Genomic DNA, 13,969 nt, shown 5'->3' on the forward strand with positions numbered 1-13,969 from the left:
AGAAACCTTGCATTAGTTCTCATATAGTATGAACTAATGATCATAAATCGTGAACTAATAAACAAAAAATCATGCACTAATGGTCATGAACCATGCACAAGTGTTGATAAACCAAGCACTAGTGCCCATAAATCATGTACTAAAGAAAAAGAATGCACTAGTGCACATAAATCATGCACTAATGCTAAGAAACCATGAAATAATGCATAGAAATCATGAACTAATACTAATAAATCATGCACTAAAGCACATAAACCATGCACTTAATGCACTAAAACCATGCACTACTGTTTAGAAACTATACACTAATATCATTATTTTCATATAAAAATATTTTGGAAATATGTAAAGAAGAAAAAAACTTCGGAAATAAGAAGAATCTAACTAGAGGTAGTAGAATTTTCACTATGAAATAGCCACCTTTGGTGCTTGACCAAGCCTGTGCCTGCTCAATCAAGGTACTTACCATGTATTTGTCCCATGCTAGGAATTAAATCTGGGATATATCAGTCAATGTCCTCATGATATTGACACTCACAGAACCATTATGGTTACTTTCATAAACTAATGAGTTCAAAAGAACATAGAAGTTGCCCTTGAACCATTCATCAACATTAGTTGACGACCTAATCATGTCAGCCAACATTTTAGGGGTGATAGATTGAATATCTTTCATCCTTTCTAGTCCTGTTTTCCCAACTATTTCTGTTCCAAACCGAGCAATGAACTTTGTTACCAAATAAAAGGTCCCAAGAAATTTCTCAGTGATTATTTCCTTCGGACCACTTTCAATGGCGAGGTAGCACTCACCATCATAGGGATTAATCCTTATTTCATTGGATGAATGAACAATCCTTATATTGCATGATGCTAAATGAAATGAGAAAGCGCCCAAAAACACAACATCCCTGTAGAACCTTGATATCCCAATTCAAAAGTGCACCCATTCTCATTTCAAACAATAGCTTGTTTTTGTTTTATGCTCAGATCAGGAATCAAAGAGCACAAGATCACTTATTCGATCTAGTATGCAAGTTCTTATACCACACCCTCACCTCCATGAAGGTCTCTGTTAGTTGAGCTTTAATCGTCTTGTTAAAGTTTAATCTATTTCTCTTTGTTTTGATGATAACAAACTAATATGTTTAATCTCTTAGTGTTTTTAAGCCTTCCAGGTTATTGCCATATTTGTAAGGATGCGCTTAAGTCACTTAGAGATGCGCTTGACTGGTCTCAGTCGCGCTTAACACCAAGCGGAGAAAGTAAGTTTCGCAAACGGTGTTTAATAAACCCATTCAAGACCAAGAAGTAAGAGTGATCGAGCTTCGAGGGCATAGAGACGCGCTTGAATGAAGATGAAGAAGGTTGACCACGAGGTTCCACCAAAGCTTATGGTGTGCCAGAGCGCAGAAGAACAAAGCCAACACGCTAAGAAGGCTGGTAAAGCGGGAGAGTGCAAGTTGCGTGCACAGGAAGGTGCGAGAAGAACTTCTCACTCTTTGGAACGCTACTCTATGGATCGCCAGCGTGGCAGGAGTTTGTTAGAGCTTAAAGCACACGGATTGCTTATGTGGCGTGGATCAACACATGAAGAACAAAACCAATTCACTCCAGGTCGTTGATTTATTCTGGTGAAGTGATCAAGGCACATGGATTGATGAGGTGGCATTGTGCTTAGTCTTTGTTTGTTACACGAATTAAGTTAGAGGTTTAGCTTAAGGGTTGTGTATAAATAGAGTACTGTTGCATTCACTCTAGGTATTACAAACAGAGAGAATATAGGAAGCTAGAGAGAGCTTAAGAGATATACTGGTTTGTAATCAGGGAGTGTTGAGAGTGCCTTCATTTGTTCTTCAGAGCTGAATTCCAAGTATTGTAAAGAGAGAGCTTACGAGTGAGCTTCAAGTGTTGAAGCGAGAGATTTTAATCCTTTTCTTAATCAATACAAGTGTAGTGGTGAGTTTTATCCCGAGTCAGCTAGTGACTTAGGGTTCTCACCGTTTGGAAATTCTTGTGTGTGCAAATATAAGTGCGCTTTAACAACTTAAAGCGCGCTCAATTGTCTGTCTAACCTCTTCCGCACTTAAGGACTTTAGTAAGCTCATTACTAATAGTTCTTCATAGGTTAAGCGCATCCCAAGTATTCAAAGCGCAATTGAATTCTTGTTAAGCGCAACTAAGGCTTAATGAACCTTAGTGACAGTGAACAATAGCTGATCAAACACGTGTTTTCTACAAGTGGTATCAGAGCTACATGTTAGCTATTTGCACTAATCCTTTTACAGGTTCAAAGGATTCTCAAGTCTCGAACAATTACTAGTTTTCAACCTCGGCATTTCTCTCGCTAAGCCCCACGACCTTGTTGAAGGCGAACTCGAATGGTGGCTCACAATGACGAAAAATTACATCCAGCAAACGGATTACCAGTGCTGGAAGATTATTGAAAAGGGCGATGAGAAGATCTCCGAAATTGATGACGCAAAATGGGAAGCTAAAGAGTACCAACTGATGGAAAAAGAATGCTAAAGCGCGACAACTCATTCTTAATGCACTTTCAAGGAAAGACATAGGCAAGGTAATGTCCCTCCCCACTGCCCAAGCTATGTGGAAAGCCATCATAAACATGCACTCAGGTAGTGATGACATGAAGGACAATTATATTTTTGAGCTTAACCGCGAATTTTGCTCCATTAGAATGGGGAAAATGAGCTCGTTTCTGATTATCATTCTCGGTGTCAAATCCTCTATGACAAGATTCTTTCTGCTGGAATGGAGAAGAAAGCTTGGGAGTATTCTATGACGTTCATTCATGGAGTGAACTCAAAGTATACAACCCTCAAGCAGATTCTTCTTCAGTCCAAGGAAACTCGAGAATTGCCTATCTCTGTTCTTGTAGGGAAATTCAAAGTCCGGGAAATCAAGAACAACGAAGAGAAGCACTCAGATCAAGAAACCAGAGGAATGGCGCTCAAGCTATCACGTGTTCTTGCAAAAGCTTGAAATTGATGATGAAGGAGAAGACGATGATGATAGAGACGTTGCTATGATGACTAAGGTTGTGAAGAAAGTCTTCAAGAAACAGGGTGGTTTCAAGCAGCGCGATCCTACCTCCAAGCAGCGCGACGTCAGGGATTTCACTTGTTTCAACTGCAACGAGAAGGGACACCTTGCTAAAGTGTGTCCTCATCCAAAGGTGAACCCAAGCGCAAGCTCCAGCGAAAAACAGCTTCCTCCTAAACAAGCATTTGTTTCACTCTGGGGTGAATCTGATGGAGATTCTGATGATGGAGCGCAAGCTGATGTCTGCTTGATGGCTGGTAGTAGATCAAACTCGGATTATGGATCTGAGGTTGAGGTAACTGATCTTAACTATGAAATCTTACCCAAGCGAAATCTTATAAATCTTTTAAAAGAATTAATGGTTGATCATAAGTCACTAACTGATGAAGCTAGGGGACTTCTGGATGAACTTAATAGTTCTAAGGAAGAAGTAGTTGAGCTTTCCAAGCGCTTACATGACAACCCCACTCTCTTGTCTAAATCATGTGAGAGTTGTCATGAAAACAAGTTGGAAAGAAACTCTGACTCAACCAAGGATGTAAAGCTCGATCAGATCATATCAAAGCTTGACATTCTTACTAAGCTAGTGGAAGCAAAGTCTGTCCCTCAAACAGCCTTTGTGAAAGCTAGACCTAGATTGGGCTATGACCCCCAGGAGTCTTCTTCTAACTCCAGTCCTCCTCAATCAAGTGATTTCTCTGCTAAAATCAAATCACTTGAACAAGACCTAACTACCTACAAGAGTGAAAACTCTCATCTGAAGAGCAGAATAAAGGTACTTGAGGATCAACCTTCAGAAACCAAAGAGTGGTTTCACAGGGGAAAAAGCGCATCATTTGTATAAAAAAACAAGCGCAAACCCCATCTCAGCCTCCAGTCTTACAAAAGAAAGAACCATTTAGACCAGGAAAAGGCAAGTACGGTTATGTAAGAGGTAACCATTACTGTACCTTTTGTGGTCGAAATGGACATGACAGGCGTGAGTGCAAGGACTTGAAAGTCCTTAAGAATCAGCCCCTATAAGCCAATGGCTCAATCCAAGGGCAAGCGTCAACGTTATCAACGTTCACTTGTTGACAACGGTTGCGCTTCAGTGCATAGAGGTGCGCTTCGGAAAGCGCGACCTCATATTATGCTTGATCTTAATGATCCTAGCTATTATGAGCTTGTTCATAAAACAAGCGAGTCAATAGCTATGGATAATGTTCCCACGAAGCTTGCGCTTCGTAGGGAACACCGAAATTGATCTTTTCCTTTGCAGAATGGAATGAAGAGTAGAGGACTCATGTTTAGCGATTGTTTGAAATGAGTGATCCACTTCGGCTACTCTCATTTCAACATAAGGAAGGAGCACAAGACTCCTTCGGGGGAAAAGGCAAGGAAAGATCACGAAATTTATCTAGTACATCATTCAAGGACTTAACATCTCGATGTACACTTTCCGCGTGATTATCTGAAGCGCAAAAATATTGAGCTTATTCACGTATCTTCAGAAGGGCAACTGGCAGATATCTTCACTAAGGCGCTTAAATCGTCAGGTATTCTTAAACCTCAGGGTTCAGCTTGGCCTTATTCGACTCCATTAGCTTCGAGGCAATGGAACTGTAAGTATTCCTCTATTTGACTAGAACTAGCGAGCTTAGTATCAAGGTACGAACTATGGTCGCTTGCGCTTGATAGCTTTTGAGTCTTTCATGCTTTATAGTTGTTCATTGAAATGAATCAGTATTGAATTTGTTTGACTTGTTTGGCTCGATTTGATGTAATCCTAGTCCATGCATGCTCTTCTTTGCCAAATTCGTGACAATGGTGATCGTCTTCTACCCATATTACATGCCTAAGAAATGATCCATTGCATAGGTGTCCTTAGCCTGACTAGATGTAACGCTTCTCTCGTCCTTTATTGAGCTCTACATTAGAGAAGTATTCATTTGGTGACATAAAGCCCAATTACCATGCTACATGTATATGCACATACTTCCACATCAACTTGAGTGATTGAATGCTCTAATGTCCACTATATGAAATGTGCATCTTCATGAATTGCTTTACATTGTAGTTTGAGAATTGAACTGGACATCACGCTCTTACATCTACTCATCTCAATCAGTGTTGTGCTTCTTCAGTATTATTATTCAGAGGTGGTTCAGCTTGCGCTTCAGTCTCTAGCGCATTTCAGTGTTGCAGTCTATCGCGCTTTGCAGCGCATCTGGGTGGATTTCCTTCCGAGTTGGGTTTGCTTAACTTTGAAGAAACGGCTATTTGTCAAATCAGTCTGCCGCTTTTGTGATGTAACGGCTCTTTTTCAGTGCAACAGCTATAATTATGACCGTTGAGGGCTATGCGCAGGCCTAGCGCGGATTTGCATTTTAATTGGACCGTTGGAGGCGAGTAACGGCTACTTTTCTGAGCTTGATTTTGATTGGAGCTTGAAGCGGCTCAGTGTTGATGGTTGTGCTATATATACAAGGTACTTGTCTCACCACTTTTACCTTACCTTCTCCCATCTCCCTCTATCTTATTCTACTCCCCTCATTCTCCATTCTTATACACCATGGACAAAGTACTTAGTGAGCTTGACCCAACAACTCGTGCCAAGGTTGAATCAATTGTCCAGGCCATGACCAAGGCCTCATCCTCTACCCATACTGAACCTGCACCCCAAAATTCCCCTGCTTCTCATGAAGTTACATCCCCTACAAAGAACCCAGATTCCCCAACTAATAAAACTGCCTCCACACTCTGACCCTATTGACCTTACCATCCATGACGAACCCCAACCCATAGCTCCAAATCCAGACAGCCCTCTATAGCCCTTGTTCTCTCATAATCCCAAGGTGGATTTAGCACAGTTTGCCGCCGATCTCGAATTTGCTAGCTACGACCCAGTGAAGGATCTTGGAAGAGCTACAGCTGAGACTTCGCACACAACTCCGGCTAAAGGTAAAAGTGCGCTCAGTATTGAAACCCCTTCTCGGCCTGGCTCCAAAGTTAGGCCTGGAGTGCAATCTTTGACGTCTCCAAAAGAGCTCCTCGCCAGTATTCCATCTCACTCCGACGATGATGGTGAGTTTCAAATCTTGCCTAGACCTGGCGTCAATTCTCCTCTTCCACTTCAGTCTCAGAGACCGGATCGCCAAAGTGATGCGCTTCACTGAAAAGGCAAGAAGCACAAGGCCGCAGCTCCTCCTCCACCTCCTTCAGAGGACGTCGAGTCATCCGATGGCTCCGAGCATGATTCTCCTCCACCGGAACAGAAACCAGCTGGCGCTTCAACCAGATCAAAGCGCACCAAGGTAATGGGCTTAACTGATTTTCCTCTCATTTGTCTTGTTAAAGCTTAATCTATTTCTCTTTTTTTTGATGATAACAAACTAATATGTTTAATCTCTTAGTGTTTTTAAGCTTTCAGGTTATTGCCATATTTGTAAGGATGCGCTTAAGTCACTTAGAGATGCGCTTGACTGGTCTCAGTCGCGCTTAACACCAAGCGGAGAAAGTAAGTTTCGCAAACGGTGTTTAATAAACCCATTCAAGACCAAGAAGTAAGAGTGATCGAGCTTCGAGGGCGTAGAGACGTGCTTGAATGAAGATGAAGAAGGTTGACCACGAGGTTCCATCGAAACTTATGGTGTGCCAGAGCGCAGAAGAACAAAGCCAACACGCTAAGAAGGCTGGTAAAGCGGGAGAGTGCAAGTTGCGTGCACAGGAAGGTGCGAGAAGAACTTCTCACTCTTTGGAACGCTACTCCAGGGATTGCCAGCGTGGCAGGAGTTTGTTAGAGCTTAAAGCACACGGATTGCTTATGTGGCATGGATCAACACATGAAGAACAAAACCAATTCACTCCTGGCCGTTGATTTATTCTGGTGAAGTGATCAAGGCACACGGATTGATGAGGTGGCATTGTGCTTAGTCTTTGTTTGTTACACGAATTAAGTTAGAGGTTTAGCTTAAGGGTTGTGTATAAATAGAGTATTGTTGCATTCACTCTAGGTATTACAAACAGAGAGAATATAGGAAGCTAGAGAGAGCTTAAGAGATATACTGGTTTGTAATCAGAGAGTGTTGAGAGTGCCTTCATTTGTTCTTCAGAGCTGAATTCCAAGTATTGTAAAGAGAGAGCTTACGAGTGAGCTTCAAGTGTTGAAGCGAGAGATTGTAATCCTTTTCTTAATCAATACAAGTGTAGTGGTGAGTTTTATCCCGAGTCAGCTAGTGACTTAGGGTTCTCACCATTTGGAAATTCTTGTGTGTGCAAATATAAGTGCGCTTTAACAACTTAAAGCGCGCTCAATTGTCTGTCTAACCTCTTCCGCACTTAAGGACTTTAGTAAGCTCATTACTAATAGTTCTTCATAGGTTAAGCGCATCCCAAGTATTCAAAACGCAATTGAATTCTTGTTAAGCGCAACTAAGGCTTAATGAACCTTAGTGACAGTGAACAATAGCTGATCAAACACGTGTTTTCTACAGTCTCCTTCTTCTTCTTATATCCTTCCCTCTTAAACTATTCTTGTTTCAACAACTTCTACTACTGCTACAATTTGGGTTGATTTTGATGGAGGCTCCACCTTCTTCATAATTTTCTTAGTCTGGGAAGTCTTGAACTCTTGTATAGACAATAGCTCATAAACTTTAGATTTCAATCTCAACGAATCTGGAAAAAAATTATGCAAAACATTAAACGATAACTAAGTTTGCACTAATATAAAAAAAACTATGCACTAATGCCAGAAAAAACAATGCACTAGTTCACAAACGAGTATAAACAATGTACAACCAAGTAAAATCACTCACTAATACACAAAAACTATTAAACTGGTGCATAAAAACCATTCACGAATCCCCCCAAAAAACTCACAAGCACAAATAAACCTTGTACTAGCTACTGCAGAGAAATCTTGCACCAATGCATAAAAAATCATGCACTAATTCGAAGAAGTCATACACTAATACACGGAAACCATGCACTAATACCTAGAAAAAAATACACTACATCACAAACCATGTTGTACAATGCACAAACTACTCACTACTGCAAACGAAACAAGCACTTATACAAAGAAACACAACACTAATACTCTGAAATCTTTCACTAGTTCACAAATTAGTAAACAATGCACAAAAACTATTAAGCTAGTGCATATAAACCATTCACAACCAAAAAAAAGAACTCACAATTTCAAATAAACATTGTACTAGTGCATAGAAATCATACATTAATGCACATAAACCATGCACTAATGCAAAGAAACTATGCACTAATTCACATAAAACATGAACTAATCCACATAAGTCATGCACTAGTACACAAAAATCATGCACTAATACACAGATACCACACACTTAATCACAAACCAGGTTAGACCATGCACAAATTATAAAAACTATTAAGTAATGCATATATTATCAGGCACTAATGAGTAGAAACTATGCACTAATGGACATAACCCTCACACTTGTGAATTAAACCATGAACATAATAGAATCACCTTCACCAACCACAAACGAAATATTATAATGAACAAACGATGAATAAAAAGAACAAATCGCTAACGAAACTAAAACATGAACTACCTCTTTTATTTGACTGAACTTCCTCGACCTCCGCTCTTAGGTCATGCATCTTTTTAGTCCTCATTTCTGGTTAAATGTAGACGAGGTTTAGAAAAAAATGCTAGTTTATCTCTAACTGTATGAAACTAATGTTTACAATTACTTGCACTTACCTTGGTTTGCTGTTTGAGAGCTTGTGTGGGAGCCGGTTTGAGTTCCAGAGTTGGAGTTCGACACGATTGTTGATGTTGATGATGATTTAAAACGAGTTTGTGATTTGGGAGGGATGAAGCCAGCGTTTGCAAGATTATAGCCTGCGCTTGAGAGATATTCTCTCGAAAGATTCTGAAACATTGTATCACCGATCAATTGTGGCTCCCTTTTTCATGAGTGAAGATTAAATTGTGTCAGTGCATGTCAATGAAGGAAGTGCGTGGAAGGTTTTTGGTCTAATGACACACGCCTCTCCCTGGCCATCAAATTAGAAATATGAACGACTTATCTTATTTCTCACTTAAGGACCCAATCTCACCTGATTCAGATCATTTATTAACAGAGAAAATATAATAGAGTTACTTAACATTTTCAAATGAAAGAAGATGCATTAAAGGAGGAGAGTTATACATTTTTTATTTATTTATAAAATTATAATTTAAAAAAAACGAGAGTTGAAATGAGAAAATAAATTGACAAAGAAGAAAAGTACTAAGTTTATATTCCCTCTGTCCCATTATATAGTGTTGGTTTTTAAAATTACGCGGAATTTTAGATGGTATGTGTAGTAATGATTGAATAAGGAATAAATGGAAAAAAAAAGAGGAGGCAGATGATGATAAATGGTATTGTGAGTGTGAGACATAAAGTATATTGGTTAAAAAGAAATACTCCCTCTATTCCTTAATATAAGACATGTTTCCTTTTCTGGCGTTCCTAAAATTCTTTCCATTTCACAAACTTTCCATTTATAAACAACTTTGATCACTTATTTTACCCTCATCACAATTTCTAAAATCCAACAATACCCCCATACAACTCATAAAATTACCCACTTTTTACCTCTTACACACCCTCATTTAATTCTTTCACATTCATCACATCACAAGACAACCCATTTTATTATTCCCATTTATTTTATCCCTCACATTTATCTCTCTCTCCTATTTTTACTCTCTCTCACAATTATCAATATACCATTATTACTAAATTGTACTTTGTACCGTCCCCCTCCAACCTTACCTTAATTTTCACCTTTTGGTCAAATGGAAAGATCAATTGGGGACGGAGGGAGTAAGAAAAAGATAAAGGTTGCGTTCAGTATGCCTATTTAAGTGATTGAAGTACTCATTTAAGTGAGTTCTTCAATCACCTTGATTGAACTTGCTTCAATCGATTGATAAAAACGCGTTCGGGACGGAGACAGATTCAATCGATTGATTTTGGTTGATTTGAGCTTCTTTTCAATCACTTTCAATCACATTCCTTCAACTGATATTTGCTAGTTTATCCTCCTTCAATCAATTTGGTTGATTCAATTCTTCCAAGCTTTCCAATTTGCCCTCCTGTTCTTCGTTCATCTTCTCGTTTTCCCTTTCTTCGTTCATCTCTGCATTCATCTCTCTGCATTCGTCTTCAACCTTCGCACACCTCTTTTTCCTGCAATTCCATCTTCGTCTTCGAACCTTCGAACCAGCTTCTTCATATTCGAACCTTAGCACACCTCTTTTTCCTGCAATTCCATCTTCGTCTTCGAACCAGCTTCTTCGTCTTCGAACCCTAGGCTGGATTCACCCTTCATCTGGCAGCGAAGTAGTTCATCGAACCCTAATCTGCATTTCGTCCGAAGGTACTGCGCTTAGGCTAAATTCAACCTTAATTCTCGTTTTTTCTTTGTTCTTGCAGCATCTGTGCATTCCCAGTATTCCCAGAATTTTTCTACTGTGCTTCTGTGCTTGTAAATGAACTGCAGCTAATGAGGTTTGCAGCTTGTATTTGCTTCTGTGCTTGTGAACTTCTTCCTTGTATTTGCTTCTGGACCATTTTTTGCTGTCATCATTAGCTGCAGTTCCCAATTTTTGCATTCCCATTTTTTGCTTTCATCATTAGCTGCAGTCTGTGCATTCTATTGAGTGGAGAATACACGAGGCTATTGATGTCCATATATCTCTGAAAGGCTGGGTAAGCTCTGTGCTGATTTGGCAATTTGTAGCTGATGTTGTGTTGTACATTTCTATGGCAATTTGACGAGGATCAATCGACGAACTCAGGAACTCACGAACAGCAGCAACTCACCAACTCAGGAACGAACGCAGCAACGAACGCAGCAACTCACCAACTCAGGAACGAACGCAACAGCAACTCACCTAGACGACGAGGAGCAATCGACGAACGCAACAACGAACAGTGAAGAGAAGAAAACCCTAAAAATCAGTTCTATGGTGAAAAATAGTAATAACTTAGAAGTCTATGGATAATTTTGGAAAGTGAAATGTTATTTCAACTGTTTTCAATCAAATGGTAACCGAACGCGTTTTTGTGTTTCAACTGCTTCAATCATCTAGTTTAAACTCTTATTACTTCAACTAATTTATTTTTACCCAACTCTTTTCAACTCCTTCAACTCCCTATTTCAACTTCAACTAACTTCAATTTCAATCATACCGAACGCAGCCAAAGTGTATTGAAAGTGAATGTGAATTGTGATACAATAAATTAAAACGTTGAATTTTTTTATAAACGAAAGTGAAAAGTATTTTTTGGAATGTCTGAAAAGAAAAACAAGAAATATATAAAAAAAAAAGGAGGGAGTAGTATATTAAAATTAGGATTAAAATAGAATTAGAATTAGGGTTCTTTTACCTTTATCCCGGAAAAGGCGCAAAAAGGGAAGAAAGGGCAGTGGAACGTGTATGTACACTTTGTAAAGCCAAAGCCGAAGCGTGAAATGATGCTCTTACACTAGCCTATGTAGTACGTACAGCATGTTTTTGCTCTGCTGCGTGATCTGTCATTCTGTCTACTGTATGTAGATCTGCAAATTTGCCTATTTTCACTCCATTTTTAGTGGCAAAGAACCCTCCCACACACACACACATTTTCAGCTATTGTACCAAAATTTGATCATTTGTGTAATTACAATCAGAGATAACTACAAACAATCAATCACGAATCAGGCCAAACCAGATATATAGCTAATAATATACTTGTTCTACCGCTGGGTGTAAAAAATGAATCTCAATAGGAAGAAATAGGCCAGTCATTCATAATTGTGTTACCGCCATTATACATCCTAAGTTGACACACTGCCTTTGCGATAAGCTCTCTCAAAACTGGATTCTGCTGTGCAGACGGCGATCTATGAGCTCCCTCCAAGGCGGTCAGCACCCTGGCCTCCTCCAGCCCCTCACTGTCGCTAGCTGTTACAGCGAGGTAACACAGCAAGACGAGCGCGTGCAGCTGCGCCTGATCACTCCCTCTCAACAGCCGCATAAGCGGCACTACAGCATTGAACTCGATGATCGACTTGGAATGCTCGTGGCACAGGAAGTTATCTGGGGTAGCAAACTTCTCTAGGGCAATCATGGCTTCGATTGCCGCCTCCTGGTCTTTGCTGCTCAGCTGATCGACGAGCGGGCCCATCACCCTCGTCTCCCTCGCTGGGAATGTTCTTGATAAACACCCGATTGATCTGATTGCAGGGATTATGAGTGAAGGGGGTTGGATTGGTTGATCACCCTCAACAACTGGTTCACGACTGCCTTTGCTGCTGGGGAGTTGGTCTTGAAAGCTGATCTCCTGAGGTCGTGGTTTGACTCTGCAGCTGCTGTGATCTCCATGATTGTCATCAAGCAGTTGTTCTGTAATTCGCCATCTTCCTTCTCCACCAACTTTGCTAAGCAAAGAAGCCCTTTGGTCTCTGTGATTCTTGTGCTGTTCACCACACTTCCTTTAGCAAGCATCCACAGGGCTTTAGCGCAGCTGATCTTGAGTTGGAGCTTAATCTCCGGGCTCTCGTTTTCCCTTTCCTTCTTGTGTTGAGAGCCGAAGCTAGGGTTAGGGTTGGAAAATGAGGAAGATGATGAAATTCTCCTCTCCATCTTCCCGAATTCGTTGTTGAATTTCACTATTGAATGAAAGCTCTGTCTCTGCCGGCTACCTGATTGCAATTTCCGGTCATCGTCCTCGAAGGTCTCGAACGATAGGAGGGAAACCAAAGGCCTAATCGCGTTCTCTCTCGCGAATTCCTCTCTAGCGAGTGAATCGTACTCCGCCATCCTGGCGACCAATTTGGCGACGCTGATTTGGACCCTCATTGGAGAATTGTGGAGGACCTTAACGATAAGCGGCACGCCGAGGTGCTGGACGATTGAATTGGCTCTGTCTTGGTTGTTGGCAAGGTCGATAAGGACTGTAGACGCCGCAATTTGGGCCTCCGGCGAGAATTCCTCCTTGAGGAGCTTCAAAAGAGGGGGAATTCCGCCTTCTTCGGCGATGATCTTCTTGTTGCGGTCGTTGTCGAGGGCTAGAGAGGCCAGTTCATTGGCTGCTTCGATTCGATCACTCAACTGGCCCATTTGAACCACAGAAATGAAGGACCAAACCCAGGCTAAGATGGGATCGTTGCTAGCTATGGGAGGGAGAGAGAGTACGATGGCTCCCCCTCCGTCTTCGCGGTCAAGGATGCTGAGAAGCCAGCGGAGGTCAGCGGCGGACGTATCCAGGAGTGAGAATAGCTTACGGAAATCGGCGGTCGTGATGATGTTGACGACACGGCTGAGGAGGCTGCGGCGGCGGCACTTGTGAACTAGGGTTATGGCGCGGTTGAGATTTCGGGAGACGTCGGTGGCGACGCAGCGAATGGGGCGGTCGTAGGCGGCGACGGTTGAGAGACGAACGGCGGCGCGAAGTAAGTGGGAGAGATGGTCGACGTGCTTGGAGAGCTCGGAGCAGTCGAGCTTGAAGAAGGTGGCCTCGGCGGCGGATTTCTTGATGCGGTCGCAGAGGTGGATTGGGTAAGAAAGCTCCTCTTGGAGGGCCACCGCCGGTGCTGCCATTTCCATACTCATTTTGGCCGGAAAACACCAAGTAACTTCAGCAGAGAATTATTCTGGCTAGAGTGGAGTAAGTAAATAAAGAATCAATATTAGAAATTAGGGGATAAGGACTGGAATTTCTTGATGCGATCGCAGAGGTGATTTTAGTGCAATGGGGAAAATGAATTTGGGTTCCATGTTTGCAGTTTGAGGAGGAAAGCCAATATCCGGGCGCAGTTCATGCGATGCGTCAAAGAGCGAATTTGTGTTCCGGGTGGGCTGAGGACCAGAAAAATGTGTTCAGGCGAATATTTTTATTTT

General features: G+C 41.3%; 1 pseudogene; it reads right to left on the reverse strand.

The window, feature by feature from the left end:
• Nucleotides 1–11,849: 11,849 nt before the first annotated feature.
• Nucleotides 11,850–13,669, reverse strand: LOC141247959 (uncharacterized; annotated as a pseudogene).
• Between the last annotated feature and the right edge of the window lie 300 nt (nt 13,670–13,969).

Source organism: Phyllobates terribilis, unplaced genomic scaffold, assembly GCF_046119375.1.
Source record: "Phyllobates terribilis strain yellow unplaced genomic scaffold, ASM4611937v1 Scaffold_3456__1_contigs__length_78286, whole genome shotgun sequence".
In the NCBI taxonomy this organism is placed as follows: Eukaryota; Metazoa; Chordata; class Amphibia; order Anura; family Dendrobatidae; genus Phyllobates; species Phyllobates terribilis.